We start from the raw sequence: 12,039 nt of genomic DNA, 5'->3' as shown, positions 1-12,039 counted from the left end.
TATTAAAAACAGAATACTGAACTCCCCTTCACAGTACTATATTAATGCTTTGGTTTCTCTAGAAAGCTCAGCCAGATATGGATAGGTCCATCACAAGGGTTAGTTTGATTTGGCCTTTAACTACACCAAAATGCCCTAATTTAACCAAAAATGAGGGCATACAATATTACAAGACAATGGTGACACTTACCTTCAAATCTGGAACTTTATAACTCTGTAGGGCTTTTTTGGCTAAAGACACCAAGGCCCTGTAATATCAGTACCAGCAGCCGTCCAGTTACTCTGGACCCAGTTACCCAGTGTTAAGTGAAAGAGAAACGCAGAAGACAGAACAAACAGAACACAGAGACAAAAGCACAGTCGGACACAGCCTATCAGCCGGGGCTGGTGTTGTGAGCAAGGAATCTGCTGAAAACACAGAACTGTGGGCCACGTGCAGGCTAACTTGATCCTGATGACTGCATGTTTTCTACTTTCTAACCTCCCTGTAGTCGAGAGCATCCAAACAAGATTAAAAATAAATAAAATCCAAATAAATATTAAAACCAATTAAAACTGATAAACCATATATATATTTAGATATCTTTTTTTTTTGTTGTCTTCTGCTCATCAGCAGAGCTCACAAAGTCAATGTATTAAACACATGTGGTTTACCTTCCTTTTTAACATAAGAGCACTGGCTACATTCCAACCCCCAAAGTTAAAAAACCAAGCAGGTCAAAACCAGCCACTGCTTAACAAACACCGTAGAAGCTAACGTGCAATACTCTAAAACGCCTGATATTACATTCTGGATGCTAATTTAGCCAGCGCTACGGTGAGCCTCTTAAAGGGAGGCCAGGTTTGCTTTCCTACCCAGGAGGGGGTCTGTCCTCTTTCCTGAGCTCTTATTGTGCGTTGGAGGCTGTTTTCCCCTGCAGGGGAGGGGGGGGGGGGGGTCTATCCTCTCTTCTGCTCACAGGGCTCGAAGATGAAAGCTCATCTCTGGCTCCATTACCTGCATTACAGCAAGTTGCTCAGACCAATTGACGACTACAAAATGCAACAGGAAAGGCTTTTTTTCTCCGGGGATGTGAGTGGCGTACTTGCGTGTAACTTCATTTTTATAGACCACCGCCTATTTTGTTCCATTTCAACTGTGCTGGAAGAGGGGCATTTGATATCATCCCGAACTATCAAAGTGGGCGATATGTCTGGGGTAGAGAGAGGCACAATTCTTCCCCCAATACAGCTGGCTGTTCAAAGATGAATCTGTTTGTGTATTATGTGTATTAAAGCACGTTAATGGAAAAAAAAAGAGATCTGAATACACATAGCTGAAAGATCACATCGGGTGGGTTTAGGCAAAAATTCTGTTTCTTCATTTTACAGCTATCTATTACAATCTGTCTGGACAGTGAAAAGAAGTGACTTAATTTTCTTTATTTAATAATGTCAGTAAGGATATTTTTTTTAATGCATAAGTGCAATTAACCCTGTGATTTTCTCTCTTTTGGCTTTTATGCACGACCCTTAGTTGTACATATACATTCAGCTCACACAATATACGTTCAGTTTACACAATATACGTTCATCTCACACAATATACGTTCAGCTCACACAATATACCTTCAGCAATTTCAACAACAAGAACAAAAAGTCTCCAGTGTGGCTCCACTGATCTCACTGGTCTGATCTCACTGGTCTGATCTCAATGGTCTGTAGGTATTCAATACAATTTGGCGATATTAATAACGGATAACAATAACTAACTAAAACATCAATGAATAGTAAACAGGAGAATAATGATATTGTGTTATAGATCAGTGGTCTAAATGCATCGAAATGTGAATATCACCTGGTCGCTCCATATTTAACGAGATCTTACAAATCGTCAGAATGTACAGCTATTCCCCTCTTTATTTTAAAGACAGAAATGATTGTTCAGTGACATCAGGGCAAGTCATCGTTTGCAAATGTTCTTCACTATCCTTAGATACGATGTGTGCTGGCTTGCTGAGAGGTCACCCTGGATATGGCTCTGATTGGTCTGATTTCGCTGTGTGCCCTCTCACTGCCTTTCTCATTATGGAGCACAATACAAGTCTGCTTCCAGGCCCTGACCTCTAAAACATAATGCATGCAGCTCCAGAAACGCCTTTGAGTCCTTTAAGTTGCCAGCCGCACCCCTCCCTCCTCCGTAAATGCTTAAATCAACTCTTTAGAATTTCATTTCGCTGCCTTCGGTTGGCTAATTTGTACAGCAAGTGCTTTCAGCATTTTCCCCAGCATTTAAGCGGCGGCCTTAATCAAAAGAGCATGCGGACGGTTCGCCGTCTCGCCGCTGCCAGACAGCACTGTGGATGTGGAATAAAACCCTTCCACTTAACCACTTAGATGAATATATCAAGAAACTCATTTGTCATTTTAATTGCGTGATTTGAGGAGGCGCTGCCTCACTTTGCCTCTTCCATTTTGGTTGATTTCCAATGTGAGCACACATTAGATTGATCTATGAAAGACTGCAGAAATCACAACACTTAAGTCTTTTCATTTCGGCGTAATTAGATAATTGAAATTCCTGTCACTGTCTCTACACTTTAGCAAAACACAAACATTACACACACCACAGATGAAAGGAATTGCTTTTTACTCTCTACACTTTTACCTTTTTTTTTTGTTGTTGCTTTTACCTCTCGTTTTGATTCCCCCACCCGCCCGCCCGCCGCTCTTACACACGCCAAACCTTCATTCTGTCTCCCAAAGCCAGAAATAGCTCAGTGCATGTCCATTTTGTTGAGATTTAGCAGGCCCATTAAGTGATTGCTGCCTGAAATGACAGGGCACATTTCTCCTGATACACTCTGAGAAATACGGCTGGTGCACATTAAGGAAGCATTACTGCGGCCCATTCGGCTCCAGCTGCAAGGATATCCATTAAGGTGCCTCACAGCCCTAAATTTTTCCATTTTCTCTCTCACCAAACTTGACTTCTTGTATTATTCCCTCCTCTGTTTTGTCATTTACAGCAACAAATTATATCAGGGGGAAGCTATCTCTCACCACGTGTTGCCTCTCGCTGTGCCTATTTTCTGTGACTGATTCTGAAGTGTGAAAATGGACACATCATTAGCAGATAACCAGGCCTGATGGACAGTTGCTTAAGAGTTCTGTGCAGTCAGAGAACTTTTCCTTTGCTGCCTCACTGACGCTTATAGTGAGGGGGTGGTGGTGGTGGGGGGGGGGGAGCACTCAGGGAATGTGAATCGTACAATGACATCATGGGGTTTTATATGTGACTATACATCTCATCATTGCGCTTTTCACAAAAAACAATCAGCGATGACATTTCTTCAGAATTTTATGATGTAATTATAATCAGTTAATATTTTAATCACTGCTCAAACTGCTCTCCATCTTAATATCTTAAAGTTCAAAAATTGTTTTCATGCACTCATATTACAGCTAAGAGACAACAAGCCAACAAGCGGCCTGTCAAACATGCACATAAACAGATGAAACCTCGTTCTAAGTGCTGAGAAATACAAACCAGCCTGCGCCAGCCTCTGTTTGGTGGTCGCCCCCTGCTGTGCTGACATTCTCATTGCGCTTTACCCATTAATGCAGCCATTGTTGATCCTGGGGACTCATGGGGTCCTAGGAGAGGCTCAATAAGCACTGCTTAACCAGACGCCGATGTCCGTCGGCCTGCAGCGGTCCAACTCGCCGTACGGTCAGACCCACTCCTCCTCCCAGGCACTTTACCCCCCCGGTCCTCCGCAACACTGATGATCAAACGCAATTAAGCAAATCTGGGCTAAATGCAGCTTGGCTTGCTCTCACTTTACATGACAAGGGAGCTGGAGAGGTGGGCGATCCCGCCGGCACGGACCCCCAGCAAGGGGTCGCTTGAGCAGGAGGGAAACGAGACCGCGGTCTCGTCAGTGCAGAGGGATACCAGCAGGAGAAGGAAGAGGAGGAGGAGGAGGAGGAAGGACCTTCTCAGCCTGGCCAGGAGGAGCAGGATGAAGGAGCATCCCAACCTGGCCAGAAGGAGCAGCTAATCCAGGCCAGGAGGGAGCGAGCAGACTTGGTGGGCTTTCAGCAGGCCCCATGCCAGGCCGGATGACCTTCCTTTGAGCTAACGCCCCATGCCACGCCGAGTTAGTGCTTTAAAAGCACTCTGGCACCGAGCGTCGGAGAAACGCGGGGCGCAGGTTCTCATGCAGGCGTGCGGCTAATAAAACATTCAAACATTTATGGAGAGAATTACAGCGCGGCAGATGTCAATAGTTTCATTCAGCGCATCGATTTTTGTTATTTTGTTTGAATGAATTGGTGCTTGATCAGAAACACTCACCTCCATGGTTCTAGATTGCATGGCACAGATTGCGAAGTAAAAACCCAAACTCAGTGTAAGCTCAGCTTCAGCCCAGAGATGAGGGACACGTTACACACTGTGGTGACACCCGGAGTTCCCCCCTCACTCACTTCGTGGCTGCATGTGCTGGGAATTGTCAGTAGTGCAGGAGTTTTTTCTCCAAAGTGAGCACCCTTCAGACCGGCGTGGTCTGATTTGTCCTCTGCTCTCACTTTTATCTCAGAAAAGAAAGGTCCTCACGGGTCAGTGGGCATACCACCCCCTGCTCAACTCCCCCTCCCCAACGAGCCCTTAACCAGCGTTCACTCACAGCACGGGCCACCTCAGCCCAGACACAGACCCATCCAGGGCGGCTCAGCGGGACACGCACGCCCAGGCCATCGGGCCGTTGGAGCAGCAGAGCGGCTGCTGTTGCTCCTGCTCCACTCCTGGTCAGCGCTGCAGCGCCGTAAAACCCTCTCACCATGCCCCCTTTTGTCACTGCCTTTAGTCCGTCTCTCACAAAGCTGCTTAAACTTGTCAGACATGGTAAATCCATTTGGTTCTTTTGGACATATTGTACGGACCTGGAAACAGAAAAAAAGGTTTTATGCTGCGGTACGTCTGTGCACGCTGAAGCGAAGCTAATGGGTTTCATAAAGAAGTCCGTGTTTTCAACGTGAGTGTTAATCTCAGCTGACGCCAAGATATTCACATGTGATAATCTTACGTTTATGTAGCTTACTGTATTGTAATATCATAACGTCACATCAGGAAATAGATTGTTATACATCAAAATGATCATTGTTATACATCAAAAGGATCAAACTCTAAATCATACGTTAAGGATGTGATTACACAGCTTGACAATCCCCTTTAATGGGTATAATTTAATTTGCTAAAAATATTTCGTCCTTTGCCAGTGCCATATTTTTTCCCACAGAGTAACAGATGCGAGTTGAACTGCTGCTAACTGCCACCAGACACGTGTGGCGTTTGTAAGCGGTACCTGTAGTTAGCGCCTGCTCCAGAGCGCAGTTGCCCTCTCATCTGCGGCTCCTCCGTCAGGCGCAAAATCACGGCTGCCGAAGCACAAAAGCGCCACTTTAGTGCCAGTCAGGGCCGCCGATGGCTAATTAGCCTGTTGGTAAAGCAATCGGGTCTATTAGTCCCCCTGGTCTCTCCCTGCACGCGCCGCGCTTCCTTATCACATGTCTATTGATTCTGACTTCGATGAAGAAAAAAAATAAAAAAATAAAGAGACTGCATTGCACTTGACTCCTTAATGCACTCTAAAAGAGCAGTCATTTCCAAACACGGGCTACATTATTAAACTGAAGTGCTTGCGTGCGGGGTTAAATGTAAGTGGAAGTGTGTTTTAACCTGTCATTTAGGACTCGGATTGTTGCCGCTTGCAGGAGTCATGCCGACTTTAACACTAATAAACCTTTGACTCCAGCACTAATGTTTAAAGCACGTTGTGCGGTAATCCTTGATGAAATGCGTTACTACATATTTACAAAACATGTAGGCTATAACATGTTTATAATTATAAATGTAGCTATAACAGATACAATTGGTCTACATAGGTTAATATATTTCTAAAATCTAAAATTCTGTACATTTGATATGGTGTATGCTACACTGTACGCTAGGTCTGCTTTGCTGCTCTAATTAAAACATCATTAACTCTCTGAGGGTGACAGGAGCACGTGGCGAATATAACGGTGGCGCGAGACTATTGTTCGTGTAATGACGTCAGCACTGTAAGGATTAGTCTACCTTGACTATGAGATATTGATTTAACTGACGAGTGACTTTCTAATGACCTGATTAGGCCCAATTTCCTACATGTGTCTGAAAAATAACCATGTCATTAGCTTTCACAGTAAGATTGTGCTCAATTCTTTTTAAACGACGGAACATGACTAAATGATGAAGTGCTTTACTGGTATATCTGTAGGATGTAGTTGTACTGTAGTTTTTAGTGTAGTGTTTTTTTAGTGCTTTAGTGGTATTTCTGTAGGGTGTAGTCGTACTGTAGTTTTTAGGGTAGTGTTTTAGTGCTTTAGTAATAAGAATACGCAGCGATTATCGCCCGCTAATACTGTTACCAGCCTATTGACCCAATGTCACAGTGTAGAGAAATACTAGCAAGCTTCTGTTATTGCTAAGTTTCATACACACATATGCTACTTTCTCTAAATCTCATGAGACTGCAAGATGCAAATTTGTCACTCCACCCATGTATACTAAATGTATGCAAAATTATTATCTAACAATTAAAACATTTAATAATCTGCATTTAAGCGATTTTTGGCAGTCGTAAATGCACGAGGCTGAAGTTTCTTGCAGTCCTACTGAGGCACACAGCACGGCTCTAAAGGCTGATAATGAAGAAATGGAAAATGGAACACAAATTGACCCTTTCTCAGCATGTTCTGCGCGTTTGTAAGGGTGCCCGCTGGGCCCATCCCACTTCCCATCAATAAAATAATTTAAGAACACATTATACTCCTTTAAAAGGTCCCATTTGTCTGACCAGGTGATTTTTAAAAGAGCCCTTGGATTAAAGACACCCTGCCTCAGGTACTTTTAAATCAGCACAATCAATATGACTTTGTCAGCGCTTTGTTTAAGGCAATATTAAAAAGGAAATACGAGTGATTTTGTAAGATTTTTTTTTCCTCTTTTGAATCACAAGTTAAGTCAATAAATGTGTGTGAATGGATTTTTCAAAATATATTTTATCAGGGTGTTGGAGGGAGGGAGGGAGTCCTTCCACACCGTTTTTAACAGGCAGCATCTGTGCTATTCTTCGAGACACAGATGTACACATTAAGACAGAACGGCAGAGGAAGAGCGAGCACTTTCTTTTTCAAAATTCTGTTAACCCCAGCCAGAAATCCATAAAGCTGTTTTTTTTGTTCAGCTCACGCTTATAGAATATTTGTGCGACTCTACAAGATTAAATATTTCATTTACTGAATACAATTGCCCAACTCCATCATAGTGCCCATCAAATAAAACAGCACCAGGTCACATTCCATTGTTTGCAAACGTAAACTAAATGTTTAGAGATTGTTAATCTGTCTCTGCATGTTTCAGTCTGTCAGGCTGTACATTACAGGAGGGGTTACGCGTACACAACACCCTCTTTCATTTTTAAATGTAATGATTATTTTAAAGGCAAACAATAATTGGATGTTGTTCTGAATCTTTGATTTTACCATAACGCCTACCAGCGAGACGCTGACAGTTCTGCCCCAACTGCCTCCTGATTCAGTTCTTCATTCCAACGTCTTCATCCCAGCTCTTAGTGTCATGAGACGTAGCAGCAGAGTCAAAGCCACGTAAATGAATGGACAGTGATGGATGGTTTGTGTGTGTGTGTGTTTAGTCCAAGGCTTCGGGCTGTGGCACGCGGCAGTGATTTGGCATGTTAGTGAGCGTGTCATGCTTAATCAGACAGAGAGGCCCGCGTAATGGAGAGAATGTGAGCAGAATCACACGGAGGCGGCGTGCGGCAGGGCCGCCGTAATACGGCTAATTCCTGCTCCGCCTCGGCTGCCGCACAGCCCAAACTGGGGTCAGAGAGAGGTGCAGGCAGCTTCAAATGAACAGCTGTCTCCTGCTAACAGCATGCGGCCCAGAGACGGACGCATGCCAGAACACAGACAGGTCCCACTTCTCTTCTGTCTCCATGCAAAAGTATGTACGATCAGTCGGGGGTGCGACCTTTGGAATATCTTCCACATTCTATATGGAATCCTTTCTGAAGCCCACTTCAACCACTAGCCATGTATTTAGAAACAGTCAGTATAGGAAGACAATAAAGTATACACATGCTCTAAGCAAATAGCCTTTTCCCTTGCGATGTTTGTTTGCCGGGATTTGCAAGCAATTGCCTATTACACGGGTGGTCCTCGTAGGCAAATAAGGAACCTGCGGGAGCATCAGGACAGGGATATGATATCTAAGCCCTAGCAATCATAAGATGCACATAGTTTAATGTAGTAATGAAAGTGCATTTGTGAGATTCCTGAAATCTGTGCAGTTCATCCCCGTGCTTGATTGAAGCTCATCATCCAGAATACCCTGCTAGATATTCTATATCTGTATTTCACATTGTGGAGACCAGAGCCTGCTGCGCCTTCTTATTGATACTTTATATTCATACTGTATTTATGGAATATTGAAGTAGCATTTGAAGATGGAACAGACTAAATTGGTGTCCCTTGCGAATGTAAACATGACAATACATTTGAGCAAAGTCTCCTTTGCTCTGTGTTTGCAGCTTTCACTCTGAATCCCATTTGGTTGAAATACTAAGTCCAAAAATGGGACTTTGACATTTCATTCTCCAGCCAGACTGTTTAAAAATGTGAATGTGTGCATGTAGATTTGTGTTTTGTCTGGGTGTATAGTCGGTGTGTAACTGGTTTTGTGCGTATGTATGTCTGTGAGTTTTGGATCATGACAAATATGGTCTATCAAAAAAATCTGTAGCTGCACTGCTGCATACCATGAACTTTGACCCTTTACACTGGCAAATCAATTAGGCGGAGTCAGTCACTTAACACCGTGAGTCTCCCATAGACTTTAGTCCCCAACGCAGACGGGGGGGTGTTGAGTGCACGGCTCCATGCAAATTCAGGCTATGACAGGGATACATTAGGCCCTCCCCACCAGGACCTATAATGGATTAAAGTCTGCAGTCGCTCCACAGTTTGCCAGTCAATCTTCTTTATTTTCGGCATCACTCCAATTTCATCTCCTTCTTCTGCTCTGGAAACAGTCGATTTGCTGTCAATTGCCATCTCAGGCAGAGGCATTAATGCGCACCCACAAAAGGATGACACACCACATTATCACCTCACTAGCTTTCAAATTAGAGTGGACTGCTGCCTCTGCCCAGCTTGTGACTGGTTAACACTATCAGCTATTTGTTGTGATTGGCCCTAATTCGCGGTGTCTAAAGATTTCATCAGGCGTTTGATGAGTGAAATAAACCACTGCCCACAGGGAAATTGCTCTGATTAATAGAATTAGACATCGGAGGGGAATCAATACGAGAGAGGTGGTCACGTGGGGTTCGGCGGAGCTGCCCATCATTACATCCGTGTTTGCAGTGACCAGAGGAGATGCAGACTGCCGCCACAAGGCACATTCCCGTTAATAGGGTCTGTACTCCGTGTGAGACTCAGAAAGCCAGGGATTAGCCTTCTGACTGTGCTCCAGAAAGCGCCAATCTGCTCGCTTAAATGGCCGAACCATATGGGTCCTGAGCTGTGGATTATTTCAATACAATGCAATCCATCTCTGGAGAACGCGGGGCCTACTGTAAAGCTTTCAAAGTAGGGGACAGCACAAACTCATGCCTATTACTAGTCTTTGTACTTGTCGCCTTTCTTCACGGCCGCACCCACCTCTTCAACCACCCCTCCCACCCCCAACCCCTCCCTCCCCCTCCCCCATCCTCCATGCATTCTTAGCCAGTTAAGTGCTCTCTCAGAAAGCAACCCTCCCTCTAATGCACCTCTGCCCTGACCCGGCCTTCCCCACCCCCATCTCCCACCTTTGTGTTCCGCAGTTCTGGTCCTTTGCATTAAGCGCCACTCCGGGCTGGTGACTCGCCATCGTCCTTTTCCGTTGTCCATACGATTCAGCCATTAGTGTGTGACTATCAGAAACATCTAGTGTCCTTATGAGAGCCGGGCAGAAATGAACCTAGATGCCGTCTCCTTGGACGCTCATAATGTGGCTATTCACGCTTTAATTCCCGTCCCATCTGTTTTCCCAAGATGCCTGTTGCCGGAATGGAACACCTCATAAAAATGTTAATGAATTCAATTAGGCTTAAGTGGTTGTTTGTAAATATACGTCTATTTAGTGGCAGGCTTCGCTGGTGTCAGTCAGACTGTGCAGTGTATTGTTCTTTAGCAGTTGGGTTGAAGTCAGCAGCACAATACGCACAATGAGAACGTGTTCATGTGTTTTTCATGGCTGGCAATGTAGACAATCTACTGATCTGCTGTCATTCAAACTGGTATAAATACATGGATGAATGAACCGTGAACGTGCTGTGTTATGTGTGTGGATTAGTTTAATGTGGATGGTTGAGTGTAACGTGTGTGGATGAGTGTAATGTGTATGGATGAGTGTAACGTGTGTGGATGAGTGTAATGTATGTGGTTGAGAGTAATGTGTGTGGATTAGTGTAACGTGTGGTTCAGTGTAATCTGTGTGGATTAGTGTAATGTATGAGGATGAGTGTAATGTGTGTGGTTGAGTGTAATATGTGTGATTGAGTGTAATGTGTGTGGATGAGTGTAACGTGTGGTTGAGTGTAATGTGTGTGGTTGAATGTAATGTGTGTGGATGAGTGTAATGTATGTAGTTGAGTATAATGTGTGTGGATGAGTGTAATTTGTGTAGTTCAGTGTAATGTGTGTGGTGCAGGGTAATTTGTGTAGTTCAGTGTAATGTGTGTGGTGCAGGGTAATTTGTGTAGTTCAGTGTAATGTGTGTGGTGCAGGGTAATTTGTGTAGTTCAGTGTAATGTGTGTGGTGCAGGGTAAAAATGTTTTCTCTCCAAAAAGACAGAACTAAAGATTTTGAAGTTTTTTTTTTTTAACTGAGACTCAAAACCGATTGTATAAATATTGTGATTGTTAAAAACAAATGTTTAATATCCTTTAACTTGTGGAGACGCGGCTTTAAGGAGTTTAAAGCTTAACAGAGCTTAAGTGATGGTGTGGATTCCTGCATTTACTGGTTTTTACTAAATCTGAAGGTAAGCAAATCCTAGTGTCTCAGGGTCATTCGTTACAACAAAAGCCTCAAAAAGCCTGCTTACTGGGTACACAAATAAAATAACACATCATATTCCTGCATTCATTTTCAGAATAGTTTCAATTCCCATGTGTCCAAACCCAATAGGCCTACCTCTAAGATACCAGTACACGCATCCTACCCATCACACAAACAGATTAATAGTGCCCTCTTGTGTTAGAAAGGAGCAGTGCATCTGGTTTTCTACAGCTGCGTAACTGCTTTGACTGCATGATCAGTTAAATCGTTTTTGCGGTATAGTTCACGCACTTTCTCTCACCACTATCATCTTTGGTTCAGTAAGAGAGACGTGAGCAGATAAAATTTCTTGAGCACAGCTGAAACAATAATATTTACAAATATGGTTGACCGTAAATCAGATAAGACGTTTGTCCATAAACTAAAATGATAACACACATCAAACTGGGAATTTACCTATAAATATCAAGGAGTTAAAGTAAACTTCAGATTGACGTTACAGTGATTGAATGTTGGATATCACTGCCCTCTAGTGGCTATATTGCCACAGAAATTGAAGTCAAATCACACCATGTCCTGTGTCCCTAAATGAACCCCCTACAGTTTTCTTATTGTCCCAAATATTCACGATGCAATTGCTACACCCCTCATCTGGCCCTCATGCATCCGGGTACATCAGAATGCTGTTCAGAGCCTTTCGGTTTGGCATTGGCTCCAGATCTTAGTTCTCAGTCCAGTGGTGTACACTCTGCTGACCTAAGACTGCACACCAATGTACAGCTCAAACCACATCATCAAGTTTGCGGATGACCCGACTGTGCTGGGTCTCATCGGGGCGGATGAGTCAGCATACAGCGTACAGAATGAATAGTGCAGTGACAACAGCC

The sequence above is a fragment of the Brachyhypopomus gauderio genome, chromosome 10 (genome assembly GCF_052324685.1).
Source record: "Brachyhypopomus gauderio isolate BG-103 chromosome 10, BGAUD_0.2, whole genome shotgun sequence".
Lineage (NCBI taxonomy): Eukaryota > Metazoa > Chordata > Actinopteri > Gymnotiformes > Hypopomidae > Brachyhypopomus > Brachyhypopomus gauderio.
This window is presented reverse-complemented; position numbering follows the sequence as displayed.